The sequence below is a fragment of the Stylophora pistillata genome, chromosome 5 (genome assembly GCF_964205215.1).
Source record: "Stylophora pistillata chromosome 5, jaStyPist1.2, whole genome shotgun sequence".
NCBI lineage: Eukaryota > Metazoa > Cnidaria > Anthozoa > Scleractinia > Pocilloporidae > Stylophora > Stylophora pistillata.
This window is the reverse complement of record NC_142523.1, coordinates 31,184,968-31,202,037: the sequence shown is the minus strand read 5'-3', so window position 1 is coordinate 31,202,037 and position 17,070 is coordinate 31,184,968. Positions and strand designations below refer to the sequence as shown.

General features: G+C 39.3%; 2 pseudogenes; one reads left to right on the top strand and one right to left on the bottom strand.

Moving 5' to 3' along the window:
* Positions 1 to 1,980: 1,980 nt before the first annotated feature.
* Positions 1,981 to 17,070, top strand: part of LOC148731419 (uncharacterized) — a 387,633-nt pseudogene continuing 372,543 nt past the window's right edge.
* Positions 9,158 to 11,348, bottom strand: LOC111344224 (uncharacterized; annotated as a pseudogene).

The following is a 17,070-nucleotide window of genomic DNA, read 5'->3' as shown; positions in this document are numbered from 1 at the left end:
TTCATGTTATCAAATTAATGGTACCAAATTAAGAAGAAAATATGGCCGACTCACCGGGAAGCGGAAAAGCCGTCTCGGACATTATCCAATCACAGAGCTTTTTTTAAAAGATATGATAAAATTTAAAGACCTGCGTTTTAGCCCAATATGTGGTTTTAACGACGAGCGGTCAGAAATACAGGTTTTCGTCCTAATCCGATCAAGGCAGTCATCACACAATTTTTTGGATGTATAAATTCATCCATAACAGGAGTGATTTCCTATGCGTGCAAGCCAACCTCTTGCTGCCAAGATTTCGCCTTTTAATTATATCACGGGTAATTCGTTGTTTGTGGATAAAGTGCAATAATAACATCAAAGGCAAAATCTGCTAAAAGGCTCTATCGGAATCAATATTTATCCGGTCCCTATCTTGCTTCATTGACAGAAAAAAAACGCATTTCTTCCGAACTTCCGTAGGAGCTCAGAGGAAAACCCATTGGGAAAAACAGAAACTTTAGTGAATATAAACAGCTGCCTGTTAAAAGAAAAGAAAATGCTTATTAGTAAATTTCGTCGTCGCATTTGGGACTCAAGTTGGATAAATACTATGTTAAAGTGTACTTACCCTTTCCCCGATCGGAAGCTAATTGCCAAAACTGCGCCCGCGTCACTGATTTAGCGGTTTCAGGAAACCGAACGGAATTTCCTGATTTCTTATTGGCTAAGAAAAAAAGGATTACGAAAAAGGAAAGGCAATAAAAAATCACTCTCTGCGCAAACTCATGAAAGTTTCTTCCAGTGTTCGTCATTTCTGGCACTGGCCAAAATGATTGCGGCTGAACTGGGAGCAGTTAAATCTTTGGGTGGGGGAGAGAGTAACAAAACCTTTAAAATCAGTTGAGGTGGATGGCCAAACATTGATGCTGTTATTTAGTACCGTTAAGTAGTTCTAAAAGTTGTATGTCATTCTGACGGCATCATTGGCAATGCACAGAAGAAGATCTAATAATTATAAAATATGAGAGTATTTCTAAAAATTTATTCAATCCTTCGTACTTCAGTCTCTACTTAGTCGAATCGATTTAAGGCTCAGAATGTTTTAAAAGATTTTAGCGACCGGCGTAAGACGCGTTCAGAAATATAGTTTCCTATGAAAGGACCTTCTGAGAGATCAAGCCTGCAATAACAGAAACTGTTAAGCTGTTTACTTTCTGTCGACTGTTTTATTTCAAAGTTTTTTATATATGCTGTCATTTTTCAGTTCATCAAACAGAAAAATTTTCTAGACGTGGTCATAAATTTACATATCACTAATGAATTCACGAACATGTTCATGCACTTACTGCAAGTGAAAATTTCTCGCAGTCGAGACTTCTAGCCTTATAAACGATATTCTCTTTCAACCGGAAAAAAGGTATCTACGAATGCCATTGGTTATTTTTGATATGGAAGTAGGAACTTAGAAACTTAAAACTTTTCTTTGATTGAGAAGATTCAATCACTGAAAACAAACACATTATCAAGAGTGTACGTTATATCATTATCTTAAATATTTAATATACCTGGCTTAACTATTTCTAAAATTATAAACGAAGCCTGCAAAAGATTACTTTTAAAAATACACTAGGAAATAGCTTGCCTAGACACTATTAACAAATTTCTCTCTAATTGAATTGTGAACAATTTTGAATTCTTTTATTGATAGTCAAGCGAGAAAAATGCGTTTCACAAACTTGCCTAAGACAAATGGGCTTCTCGACTCGTTAGCTGTCAAAATATCAGTACTGTCACAATTAAAAGCCTATAATAATTAGATGACATGGATATTTGAAATTAAAAATGACTGATTACCACGAGTTTTATCGTATTTCATTTAAGATTCTAGACTCTTAAGAACAAGTTAGTGGGTTGGAAACATTGCAATTTAAGATCTCAACCCTAACATGGACAGAAAATTCAATTCTAACCAGCGATCAATTCAGGATCCCTGACAATCGAATGATGTTTCATTTGCTGATCTTCTATTTCGTTTTATTCTCAGTTTCGGGGTACTATTAACTTCTATACCATTGAATGAATTTTCAGTTTATCCCAGATTTTTGCCATACATCTAACTCAGGAAATATTTAAAACCGACACTCAGTCGTGGTTTTAGAGCGTTTTCACCTTTTTGAATTACTGTTTGGTAGTGAAAACCGCATAACAATAGACGAAACAGTTTACATTGCAAAAACTAGGACAAACATTTTTAACAATATTGTTTATTTTTGATCTCCGATACCAGGGGAGTGAATCAGCGACGCTTCAGAGTGCTGGACATGGATGCAAAAGGCAATATATATCTTTGCAAGACGGCGCTACTGTGCAAGAGCGAGGTAATCAAACGATTAAGAAATGGGTCGTACAGTTTAGCAGAACACTATGGCGTCTCTTTGCGGACAAAAATAAGTCTAAAAAAAAGAATTGACTTACTTGGGAAAATAAACAGTGAAATTAAAAATTTGTGGTCAAATAAATAAAACTTTACTTCAAATAAAAAAAACTGGTCCACGACATTAAAAAATGTTGTTTTAGGTTTAAAAATTGACGAGAATATATGCCCAACGAAAAAGTGCAGTGGAGCGGTAAAAACTAACCTGGAAAAAGAAACTAGTGACGGGAGGCGGACACTCATTGACTCTTTAACCGGATGTAACAGGGTATATCCTTATACGGTATCACAGGAAGTGGTGCTATGAGCATACGGGAATGTGAGAATTTCTTCGCGCGGGAAATTCCCTTGTGAGGATTTCCAGAAGCTTAGTTTAGCTTAAAGGCTGATAGTTTCGAAAAAAAGTGTTTGGGGCTGCGTCGGTGGGGGTAACGAGATAATTTGGATATATCAACAAAGTTGAAATGGTAAATTGGCCACCGTAACGACTATAAAAGCTGACGTTTCGAGCGTTAGCCCTTCGTCGGAGCGAAGGGCTAACGCTCCGACGAAGGGCTAACGCTCGAAACGTCAGCTTTTGAAATGTTACGGTGGCCAATTTACCGTTTCAACTTTGTTGATATATCCAAATTATTAGTTTAGTTTAGTTTAGTTTTAGTTTAGTTTAATTAATTCGCCACGGGAATGGGAGGAGAAAGGAACAGAACTTTCGTTCCAATTGACACCCAACCCCTTTTTTACCCACCCATCCCACCCCGAGGAGGACATCCATCACACAGTGATCTCGTGTGTGTGAAATTAACGTCTCCTACCCCAACCCTGCAGAAGACGGGACCTCCATTTATTCGTCCCTATCCGAGAAGACTAGAATATCTAAACCATTTCTTGATGTTGTAGAAAGGCAGCATATTCTTCTGAATTATTTTAAGACCTTGAGTGTTGGTCCGGCCGGGGCTTGAACCCTCAACCTCCCGCACAACAGTCCAGCACTCTATCCATTGAGCCAACCCGGAGGCGGGAAGCTGCAAACATGGCAGGTAATAACGTGCAGTCTGCTAGCTCTGTTCACGAAATTGTCAACGCGGTGATCAGCAACTTGAGCAACTTGCCGCGACAAGAAAATGGACTTCAAATAGCAACTTCAAATAGCAACTTCAAATGCTGACACTGGAAACGAGGTGTCAGTGACTTCTGAACTAAACCGGGCATTCCGAATGCATCGTAGACAAGCGCGACCGTGCAAGCCATTTTGCCGTCAACAGTGGCATCTATAAGGGCTGCTGCGAATAATTTTTCAGCAAATTCAAATTACGGAAGGACCGAGGAAAGACGAGGAAAATCATGGTCACACATGAATGATAATGGCGGGCTATCGATGTTGTCTGATATTCTTGGCTTGGCTACTTATCACAATTGTCCTACACTCTCTAAAACCTAACCGTGGTTTCGGTAAGACGTCCTGCAGTATCGCTGTGTCGACGGGTTTGGATATTAAGCAGTATCCAACGCGAAAATCTAGTCAGACTCGGAGATTCCGACATGAAGCACTTGTGCCGCCATCTTTGAAATGTATGGCCGCACTGAAATTAGCAAATATCACTATCAGTGCAACTTACCGTCATGGTTCCGTTAGCAGGAGATATACAGGAGAATCCAGGGCCGGTGACGGATGCTTGTGATGTTTGCACTAAAAGATGCCGAAAGAATCAGATGGCGAAAAATGCGATTCATGCGACAAATGGTTTCATGTTAAGTGTATCAGTATGAAGAGAACGGAATATGATGAACTTTGCGAACCTTCTGTGGCTTGGGAATGCATAACTTGTTTATCACCTGGCTTTGATACACCTGTCCGCAAGTCACATGAGACAATTAACACAGGTGTAAAAGAAGGAAAGCCCAGTGGAAGGATAAATAAAGATCTTCATGCAAATCTTAGGAAGAGAGGAATGAAATTTGCTCATATAAACATTGCAAACTTGCCGGGACACTGTGCCGACGCCGAAGTACTAGTGGAGAAAGCAGCATTTGATGTGTTTGCGGTGACAGAATCGCGTCTGGATTGTACATTGCTCGATAGTAAGATATGTCCCTCGAGTTATACTTGCTACAGAAAAGATAGAAGTCGAAATAGTGGTGCTCTCGCCGTTTTTGTAAGGAGCAAATGGCCAAGCAAGCGGAGAAGTGACTTAGAATCTGACTTTTTAGAGATGGTATGCGTAGACATATGTCCAGAAAAAGCTAAGAACACGATATTTGCTGTGATGTATAAACCACCGAGTATGAATCAAGAGAGATTTATCTTAGGCCTGGAACAATTTATTTTAGCCAGGCTAAATTGGACGACGAAATGGTAAAGGATTTCATCATTATGGGAGATTTCAACGCGGATGTTATTGCCCTGAAACCATGCAAATATACCAGAAAATTAAAGCAAACGACTCGTCTCTATGGTCTGATTCAACTCCTCAAAGAACCCAAACGCGTGACGGAATTCGCCAGGACGGCAATTGATGTAGTGTTTCTTAATAACACTCACCGTATTGTCCCGCTTGGAGTCCATGAGTTCGGAGCAAGGGATCATTCTGTTACTTTCGTAGTAAAGAAAGCCGGATTTTGCAAAGCTCACGTGGAAATCCGCGACGTAAGATCTTTTAAACACTACAATAAAAATCATTTCCGGAGAGACATTGTTAGCGTTCCCTGAAGTGTTATAGCGTCTTTTCACGATATTAATGATGCTGTAGTCACCTGGAATAATCTTTTTGTTGATGTTGCAAACCAGCATGCTCCTTTAAAGAGAATTAGAACAAAACATGCGTCTAAACCTTGGATCACTAATAATCTTAAAGAACTGATGGCTGAAAGGGACCATGCATTAAGAGTAGCGAAGAGATATGGCAATCAGGAACAGTGGAATGAGTATCGTAGATTGAAAAACTTTACGAACAGAAAGGTAAAATCAGCGGAGGCATTGCACTACAAAAATCTAATTGAGTCAGCTGAGAATCCTAAGGACATGTGGCGCTCGCTTAGCTCCGTGATTGGTTCCAATAACCAGTGGGGCTCTCCTTTTCAAGTACATGACGGGAAACATTTAGTATCGGAGCCAAAAAGCGTAGCAAAAAGATTTAACAAGTTTTTCGCTGCCATTGGCAGCAAAGTTGCTGGTCGATGGCGCCCTAGCCTGTGACTAAGGTCGTATGGAAGAAATATGAAACAATGAAAGAAGCAAACAAGCAGAGTGATATCAAATCCATCTTGGACTTTCAACGGGTTGAACAGAACACTGTTTAAAGCATTTTGCATTCTTTGAAAGTTAATAAGGCAGTTGGACTTCACAGAACTCCAGCAAGGCTGCTAAAAGATGCTGAGGCGGAGCTTGTTCCGTCAATCACCTATCTTGTGAACAGATCAATTAGCGATGGTATTGTCCCTGATCTGTGGAAAGTTGCACGTGTTACTCCTTTATACAAGTCTGATGATAAATTGCAAGTAGAGAACTATCGACCTATCCCTGTATTGCCAGTATTGGGTAGAGTCGTAGAAAGAGTGGTGCATTCGCAGTTGAATGCCCATCTACATCAGCTAGATTTTCTGTATCAACATCAGTATGGCTTTAGGCGCGGGCATAGCACTGAACAAGCTATCTCACAATTGAACAACTGGGTTCTTCAATCTATAGACAAAGGTAAAGTAACTGGTCTACTGTTTGTCGATATTTCCAAGGTGTTTGACTCTCTGAACCACGCAGTGCTACTATGCAAGCTCGAGCATTTAGGACTGTCTGAAAGATCTTTAAGATGGTTCAGATCATATCTTGCTCCTAGACAACAAAGTGTTTTGATAAACGGACAATTATCAGAGCCACATACCATTACACCTGGCGTACCACAAGGCAGAATTTTGGGTCCCTTGCTATTTAATGTGTACATTAATAGCTTGCCAAATGCTGTTAAAGAGACCCGGATGATTTTGTATGCAGATGATGCTGTTCTATTTTGTGACGCAGCAACACGACAAGAACTTCAAATTGCTCTGGAACGTGAATTCACTGAAATCAGTAACTGGTACACTGATAACAGGTTGACTATAAATATCAAGAAGACCAAATTTATGCTGGCAGGCACTAAAAGGATGCTATCCTTATTTGAAGACTTTGAGTTGCAACCGGATGGTACACATATCGATCGCGTGCAGTCATTCAAATATCTGGGAGTGATAACGGATGCAAAATGGAGCTGGAAGCCACATATCAGCAATTTGCTAAAGAGATTAGGTCATCGTCATTCTTTGTTTAATCGCATATTTCATATGTTAGACAATAGAACTCGCATAGCCTTCTACAATGGGCTAGTGCTGCCACACCTAGACTATGTCGACACAATGTGGGGAGATCAACACGGTCTAAGATTAGAAATGGAAAAATTGCAAAGTTTTTAAGAACAAATTTGCGAGGAAAAGTAAATTAGGTAAGATGTCTTCTTCAGAAGCTCTGAAGTGTCTGAATTGGCTCCCTCTGGCTGGAAGACGTCTGTTTCATCGTTGTACCACCGTAGAAATGCAATCAAAGGAGACATTCCGCAACATTTTGAAAGTTTTAAATCGACATTGAGAAGTTCGCATGCCTACAACACTAGAGATGGCTATTTACCTAGACTGCCTAAACCTAGAACGGAATGCGGAAAGAGGGTGTCCTACTTCCGTTTTGTAAATGACTAGATGTCCCTCCCGGTATTTTTTAGAAGGCCAATGCCATGCACAATTTTTAAGGAAAACCTTACAAGATTCTTAATAGATAAATACTTTAAATGATGGATAAAACTTTAGATATACACCGTTTTAGATCTGTTACAATTGTACTTCTTACTTTAGCTTTTAATATTTTTTTTATTTTTCACGGAGGACCTCCTTGAAAACCACGTATTTACGTGACAGGCGCTTCCTCCTTAAAAAAAATTGTTTATCATTATTATTATTATTATTATTACACAATGGCCGTTTTCAGCCCTGCCGCGCCCAGAGACACCAAAGATCAACACGGGATGCGCCCGAACCAAGTGTGTTTTACAAAGACGTCTGTCTTCTCGGTTGTCCTGAATGGGAGAAGGTTCCACGTGGGGAGGTAAAGGCGGATTTGATCCGCAAAAACCTGTACATAGATTCGTGGCCAGTTGTTAAAGATTGGAGTGCAGCAACTTTGAAGAAGGAAATAAGAAGAGATTAAAAAAGATTGTTTATTTCCTGCCTCTTATAATCCTTTTAATTGGTTTTAACTGGTTAATTGGTTTTTATTCGATTTAAAAAAAAATAATACAGAATTCCTGAGCGATCTAACAGCAAGCGATTCCTGATAATTCCATGCCGGAAAACGAAATGATGATACTAAAATGCCAACTGATTACAAACACACTACTCACTTCTGTGGCGCAATCCAATCAAAACTCCAGTACCAAGAAACAGGTTAGCAAAACTCTCTCAGGACACTTCAAGTAGCGAGGTAGAAAAAGGACTGATCGCTCTCGAGCGCGTGTTACGGCAAAAATGTCACATTAACTCAAAGGTCAGCCTTAAGCGACTACGCAATGGGCTGTAAGTCAGGTGGTCAATTACTAATTAAATGTCAACAAGCGGATTAATAAATTAAAATATTATTGATTTTTGATCAACGAAACAAGTAGCTATTACTAATATTGCGTCGGAGAAGTGACAGTAAGTGATTTATTTTCTACATTTTTCCTTTCTACGGAATTCAGTGACTCAAGTTTTTAAGCGAGAGAAATATAGTCGTTTAAACGTCGTTTTGAAATATGGAACGGAGCCCCATACTTCAAAATGACATTCTAAGAAATCGCAATTTTAAGGGCTGCGAAAAATATCATGATTCACTCTAACCAATAATTTTGATCAATTGGTAGCCTCAGACATCCTCATTAAGAGTGAAGGTTAATTTAGGGATTGGAATAATGTAACAAGGAACTATAGTCAATATTGATATTTAACAACAAATTAAGGTACCAGACTGAGTCAAATTTTAAAATGAGCTGAACACAGCTATCCAAAATTTAGTTTTGAATTGCCATGTTGCATTGGCTTAGAAGTCAATGAAAATTTTATGTTTTTGGAGAGAAATTAGATTAAGTATTTTCCAATTAACAATCTACTAAGAATACAATTCCTATTAAAACACCATAGAAGATCTTGTTTCAGGTACAGTGTTAACAATGTACACGAAAGGCATGGAATCACACAAACAGAATTAGTATTAGAATTGATCAGAAGTCTCATCATATGAAACTGAACCTAAAAAAATTGCCTTCACCTTCATTTTCTGACAATTTTATGCGTGCTTGGAGAACACCTAAATTCTGACATCTTATAACAAAGAAGGTAAGTGTACTAATTTTTACTCATTCCTAAAAAAGGTAACTTGTTAAAATGTTGTTTCCTCATGTGAGTTTTTTAGTCTACTGCATGAAGAAATATATTATGACCGGACAACCGTTTCTTTTTTAGAGAGCAAGGTTTAATTTATTTCGCGTCCCAACGGCCTTTTTAAAATTCAAATCGCACACGCTATGAATAATAATTTTTTTGGGCAATCTACAACTAATTAAGTGTGAACAATAGAATGGTGCATACTGGGAATAAATGATCTAAACAATTATGGGCTAATTAAATGTGGAATGGCATATTGCAACAAATGTGATACATGTTTCCCCATTGGTTTACTTTTTTTAAACATCAGTTCTTAATCTTTTTTGTAATTAAAAGCCCATTGGGGCTGAATAACGTGTTTCTGAGTGCATGCACATAGCAACCAAGAACCACAATTCTGTAGTTTGCAATAAACACCTCAGATTCTAAAAGAAAATATGGTTTTTTTTACATCATTATTAATAACCCTTTTTGCATCACCAAAAGTAATATATAAGAAGTGTTGATTACATTGTGAGTTTTCTTTTGTTATAGCTTTACCTTTTTTTCTATAGTTTAACTGTACCTTGGCTTCTGGCAACCTTGTTTTCTCAAACCAGTTGAGAACTTGACATCCACAACTCACTAGACCTTAAGGACTTCAGCTTTGCGTGATAGACGTCTTCTGTTGGAGACCTCACCACATTGCAAAGCAAAGAAAGAACCTCCCCCCTTTGACGGTTTAGCCACTATCTGCAGATTTCCATCTCTCTCAACATTGCTCACGATGGAAATCACAGATATAAGTTGTTGTATCTAGAGATAAAATAAAAAGTTGAGCTTTGTTGTTCGAGATTTTCTTATTACAGCTTTGATGGCAAACAGACACCACAGCTTCTTTCAAGTACAGAGGGAAGGGGGTCAAAATCATTCTTGCATTGTGCATGTGCATAATTCTATGTTTTAAACATTTATTGCATAAACACTGTACAATCCTTCAAATGTAGACTCAATGTCTGTCATAAAGTACTGGGGTCTCCACTTGGGAATCCAGGCACGGAATATTTTCAGTGCCTCCTCTATTGCAGCTGTTGTTTCTTTTTGGGTTATAAAAGCCCCAACCACTGTATAGTTAACATTGGTTTTAGCAACAAGGAAGACAAATGGAAGCTTAAATGTCATGGTCTTGTATGTAGCATCCAGGAGCATGATTTCATTTCCATATCTGCTCATCAAATGCCTCTTCCAAGCTGTTTGATGAAAAAATAGGAGGTTTTGAGTGGTATGAGCTTCAACGCTGCTATCTGTGTCAGAGGTGTTGCCAGGCACAGCTTCCACAGGGGATAGGGTGTAAGGTCTAAAGAAAAAGAGATCCTCAGGATTCTCTGGTTTCCACCCCTTAATTTTCTCCTCAAGATTTTCCTGGTCAACCTTGGATAGCATCTTTTTTACAGTTGCCTTATACATGTGGTTCCTGATATCCACATCCTTGGGATGATAGTGCCTGTTTGTGACTGGTGGGGGATTCTGACCAGCAAAAAGATCATTCCTGACATAGTGTCGCGAGTGCCTTTTCATTTCATCAACTGTTTTGACCCCTTCACCAACAAGGGCGTGGATTTTTTAACCAGTCTCTTGTCAATAGGTCATGCCACCAATCTATAGAAATAATATGTTATCATTATAATCATTATCATTATCGTTATCGTTATCATCGTCATTGTCATTATCATTATTATTACTTATTATTATTACTAAAAATTAAATGGTAGTTATTTTTCAAACTGGTCAATGAAGTGAAAACTTGGCTAATTTAAAACATTTTTCCCACTGTCTGCAGTTTGACTACTCATGGAAAAAAATATCTTCATGTTGACATCCCTCGTCTTTTTTGATTGGATTATACCTCTCCGATTACATGATCTTTGAGGTCGTTCTCCATGGGCTAGTTAATGTAGATTCTCCTTTCAAACTGTGGCCACATTTCCATTTTAAATATCACCTTTGAGTCTATCATACATGTCCCTTCTTATTCCATCTGTGTTATCCAAAATCTGCATGACAAAGATATAGATATATTTGTTGTTCAAACATTACTGAATCACAATAAAGTAATATTTTAAAAGGAATTAAAAGGAGGTGAAACTTTTCAGACATTCCTCGGCCATTTGGAAATTATCGGAACGTCACTTTCATATATGGCGCCAATTCCATACTTCAAAATGACCAACACATTTTTGTTTTGAGCTGATGATCACAGGTTCCCAATCTTTGTCAGACTCGTATTATTGACTTCATATTAATATAAAACCACTATCACACGATTATTTGTTGACAAGTCCATGTGAAGGATGTACTGGGAGATGAAAACCTGAGCCATTTTATGTTATCGGTTAAAAACCAATGAAGTCGTAAAGGTTGTCTCGCTCAGCGAAAGAGTGAGACACACTATACTTGCAATGGCAAGCGCCTATATTTCTGAGAAAAGGCAATGTACTCTGCCCTGGTTTACTGCCATGTTTTGAATGAACCCGAAGTGTTCGACGAACGGTTCCGAAAAAGGTTACGAAGATTTGGAATGACGTTACATCATTCTGAAGTATGGAGATGAGTGCTAACCGAAACTACACGCTCGAGGAGCGTTCACTAGAGCTTCTTTTATATCCATGGCATTCACACCAAACACGAGTACAATTATTACATAGCTTGTAAATTCGTGCAAACAAATTCAATTGCGCGAGCGTGCTTCATTTTTTCATTGTGCAAGCTGGTGACGTCAAGCAACAAATGCCTGGCGAAAAAATTATTTTCTCGCGAGTGACTTTGGCATTTTTTTCTTAAAAAAGCCTCCGCAAAAAAATTAAACTAGCCAGTGCAGCAGGCGAAGCCGTTGAAAATCTATCTACGTTTTCTTTGGGAATGGATTTTTTTAACCCGCGAGAAAGAGCCCAGAGAAAGGGAAAACAAAAAAATCAACGGTTTCATCTCGATTCGCAGCTGTAACTTCATTTCCACGCATTAATTTATCTGTCAGTTTTTGACCAATCTGAGACAAGATCATTGAAACATAGCGAAATACTTTTGCGAAACAAACTAAACGTATTGAAGCGTAGGAGAGGCAATTTCAGCCCTTTATACATAAACTACCTCGTTGAAAATGTTATAAAACAATTGATTTACGTGTCACCTGTGCGTTCATCGAGACTTCAAGCACTTGGGAGGTTTGGAGAGCACTCAAAAAGCCAGAGTTTCTCTCAGCTGCGCCTCGACCAACTCTAAAAAGCATCTTTAATTCGTGATCTCCAAACTTCCCGCGTGCTCAAGTCTCGATGAAAGCACGCTAACGCATGAACCACTTGTTAATAGTGATTCTGTACAAGACACCAAATCGTACTTTAAAAGTATATTGAACCCAATAAAAACCAGCCAGGTTATTTAACGGACGAGCTAAGCTTATATATCTAACTTTACTATTTAGGTGAGATACAATGAAATATATGAAGTTCATATACAAACATCATATACGTACATCATATGTATTTACTATTTAGGTTGCCTCTGTCAGAATCCTTATCCAATTCGGTGTTGTTAACGAACATTTTTGATTTTTTCACCGAGGTGTGCGTCTCAGCATCATAGTTTGTTGTTAAATAGGCCTTCACAGTTTTGCCAGTATTTTCGTAGTCTGAGCTCACCTATGGCTCATTTGTTATCTCGTGAGAACCAGTATGAACTTTCCACATTTGGCTCAAATTTCGCGGGCTGGCCCATTCCGAAAACACTCAGCATCATTTAGCGTGGGCCTACCACATACGGCGTGTGCGCTTGCCTGTGGGATGAGCTTATAAGACAGGAATCTTTGCAAAGCAGTCTCCACAAAACATAGCATTCTGTAAGTTACGTTGTTTATAAAGAGCGAGCTCACGATAACATAAGATGTCGCACTCTCATCCCAGTTTCCGCGGTTTACACAAGGAACGCCTGGGACCATGACCCCCTTTTGGCGACCAATTAAAACGGCTTGCACTTTTAGACTCGGGCTTTCCTACGGAAGCCCGAGTAATAATCTTTCGCTTTTACTCGAGACGTGAGCTTCAGACACCTGCGACTCGATTTCCGTGGTGTCGATAAATTTAGGTGCGGCGAACACCATGGCCGTATTAGAAAATGTTAAACCTCTGTTTCTCATCATTTTTGCAACAGTAAAGGCTCAAGGTAAGGGTGAATGTGTATCAAGAACCATAGAATAATATTGTGGTAGCTACGAAGGAACTTTGCTTGTCATGCGAGGGCTTCCAAAAGAAATCTCATTTTGCAAATGAGACTTGAGCGGAAAGCGACGTAAACATGTCAGTTTACTGAGAATGTGTTCGTGAAGTTAAATTAGTGCATACGGGGCTCATCCTCCGTGTAAAAACCTCTGAAGCTCACGTGTGACATAAAACAAAGAGAACAAAACATTTGAAACAGCGTTCAGCAAAACAATACCTCGTGAAACAAAGAAAACCTCGTCAGGTTTTTACACCGAGGATAACCCGCATTCACCTTACCGTCGGTTGAAACCTTTGAAGAGAATCGAAGCTTTCACATAGATGATTTGCGATCTCATATTAAGCATTGTTTTCGATTTTTCTTTTAAGCTTTGTGAGCGTATATTTAATATGGTGGCCGAGAACTGCCAACAAAAATTCTCATATTTTTGTGTAATAAATGTTAGTTTCACTGAGAAATAGATGAAAACTAATATAAAACACGAAGTAAAATGAAATGAAATTTAAAAGTAAAATAACATGAAATTTAAAAGTACACTTAAACTAAAACTAAAACCACTTTGCTTTTAAGTCAAAGTAAGATGGAGATAGTTGAATTGAAATATAAAATCAATTTTAAATCAAATTCAAAGTGCAAGTGAAAGTGACTTAAAATTGTGAAATGTAGGTAAACTGAAATGAAATACCTTTTAAAAAAAGAATGAAAAACAATATTAGTGGCAGCGCTCAGCCATAACAAAATTTACATTCACTTTCAATCACAAAGTGAAATCGATTTTCGCATGGCCCAGGGCTGCCACTTGAAAAAACTCGTTTTCAAACTAAATATGAACATGGCCGAGAGCAGGGACTGGTCGCAGAAACAGTTCACACGAAGGGACAAACATTTGTTTCATGCGACAAATCCCTGCGACTAAACGGTAAATAAGCCAATCACGGATAAGCCAATCACGGGTCAGGTTGATGCGTGACTTCCCGTATTTGTAAACATTGCAGTTTCTATGAATTTTCCCTGAATTCTAAATTTCTACAGCTGAAGAATAAAAAACTATTTCTAGTTTTGTAAACATATACAGATGTCTTGAAGCCGATGTCTTGAACTCTTGCGACCAGTCGCAGGGACCAAATTTTGGTCCCTGCGACCACAGAAATGTGTAGATCACACGAAGGGACTAGTCGCATGAAACTGGTCGCTGGGACTAGTCGCAGGGACTAGTCCCCTCGTGTGTGCCGACCTTTATAAAAGCTGACGTTTCGAGCGTTAGTACTTCGTCATCGCTCCGACGAAGGGCTAAGGCTCGAAACGTCAGCTTTTATAATCGTAACGGTAGCCAATTTACCATTTCAACTTTGTTGATATATTCAAATTATTCCTTGATATAAGTTTACGATATTACTACTCTTCAATATTCTCCCATACATTTCTTTATATTTCGAACAAACGACCAGACACGCCGCTTGTGTGGGCACCCTGTGTTCTGGTTTGCGTGCGCAAACACAACGTGACCATACAAAAGGTATTGACATGAGATAGCTTGGTGGCAACCCAGATACAAAAGCGCCCTTGCTGAATAATCTTAAACGTTTCTCGCGTAAGATCACATAAGCTCCAGAAAAACTGAATGAAAACGAAACCAAAGAGATTGACCACCTTTTTCGGACCATTGATTTTCTTAACTCCAATCGAGTTTGTCACGTTTACTTAGCACACGTCGTCGCATGAGCTCGTGTGACTCCCGCAGACGTGTGGCAGTAAACGGCTGAGGTCAAAGGATCGCCAGCGTTAGTTAAATAGGGACAAAAAGATTGTAACAAATTTCTTATCAAGGTCGAAGGTAAATTAGATAATTCTACGGCTTTTCTCCCGTCTTTAACCATCTTTGATGGCTGCGAGATTGCGTGAATATACGTTTGTAGAACATTGCGTTACATAGTGTCACAAAGCGTTACCACTGTTGGGAACTTTCCATTAGTCAATCGTAACGTAAATCTACTCTCCTAGGTAAAAGTAAAATAACCGATGACGAGTACTGTAGGGCAAATACACTATCTTGAGTATTGAATAACAGGCATTTAAATTAGAGGAACGAGAGTGATTTCTTGACCCACGAATACTCTACGTCCCATCGAAAGTAAAAAAGTTTTGACGGGTCTGCGCGACTCCTATCGCTCCTCGGTGACGAATTTGTTCTTAGCAGGCAACCGACGTGATACATAAAGAGTCGAAACTGCAGTCTTGCCCAAGAGTCTCGACACAAATGGCAACAGTTACCCTCTCAGCCGACGCCATGGCGGGAGGAGTAATATCAAAGACAAAAATAATAGCTGTGGTTACACTCACCTCCTACCCGAGGTAACCCTGTGGGTAATAACCTTGGATTGGGATGGGTTTGGGTTTCCGGTCAGGTTTAATCCACCGGTTACTTAATGGATAATTACCCGAGGTGAACTCTTGACCTAGCAGTGTTTGGCGGGAAAATAATAAATCATGGAGATCGCAAACCGCGAAACTTATGGTTTTTATTGGAGTATTCGGAGCAAAGACGAATAAAATATACTTAATGTAAACCTCGAAAGTTGGCCATGTTTGATGCCTCGTGTCTTGAATTTGGTACTTGCCAGGATATTTGCCGCGATTTCAGCACAACACCACAAAAATGCCCAGCATGTGCTGCGGTTTGCGGGTTTACTATTTTCTTCCATCCGACTCGTTGAACTACTCTTGTGGTTAGATAAACCACTGCTAAACCCTACGACTTGGTTCGGGAAACGTCATGGGTAATTCTTTTGTTCTTTTTTATGTATCCCTAGCGATTTCCCATGGGAAGTTTTACTGTGGGAATAGAGGTCACACACAAAACACAGACTTCCCGTGGGTAAGGTCTCACTTTCCCGTGGGCAAAAGGCCTAGTGTAACAAAAACGCGGGTTACTTAACAGATAATTGACCCTTGACATGCAAACGCATCGTAAGAAGACAGAGACCTTCTGATACACGTTGGAGAGCGCTTGGTCAGAGATGATCAAAAAGGATCAAAGTGGCCATCTAAATCTTTGAAAGTCTTCAAAATACGACCTACAGCAAATTTGACCTTCTCGAAAACCGGTCACAAATTAGATACTAAAAAGACGTACAGTGCTTGCGTTTTTCCTTGAGAACGATGGAATACGCGACAATTACGTACCAAAGTCTCCGCTTTCACCACCACATTGAAAATAACGCTACCACAATGCAAAGTAATCGGAGTGCGCACACCGTCTGAGTGAATACCAAGCAATGCCCCTCGATAAGCTATTCATTTCACCTATATCTTCAGAGGCGGATCCAGGAATTTTTGATTGGGGGGTCCAAACTTTGGTTCAGAAAGTCACTGTTGGACTCTTTTGAGGCAAACTACTTCTCCCCCACACCCCCTCCCACTACTCGTGGTTGCACGTTATAATTCCTTGCCTACTTACCGTTTACTTGGATTCATTAAAAAAAAATCAGCCAGTTAAAAAGTGTTATACAATCCTGTCGATGTAAGAGTTTCAGTCTCAAAGCTGTAAGCGTCAGGTCTGGATCCGCCACTGATCTTTCATCATTGATGGCAACATTCCACTGCGCGTACCGCGACATTCTGAATTCCCAATCCGGTACATCATTCCATGTTTAAAAAACCAAGACAGTCCTTTGATTACAGAGGGTACTTCTATCCGATTCTGACGTAATTGTCAGTCATTCATGTAAACACTATATATGCCTCTGTCAGTAAACGCTTTTCCTACGCTTCGTACAGCATTCTACATGTACACAAAGACTAAATTTATATCAATATTTACCCTCTCCTTGGCAAATAATGAGTGGTTGAAAACGAGAATTATGTTTTAATTGTGAATTTTACTCTCGCTGAACTTGAGTTTCAAGTGCATTTCTTTTTTCCTAAAAGCAAAAAGCTTGACTGGTCACAGTGGGGGTCAGAATTTAGAA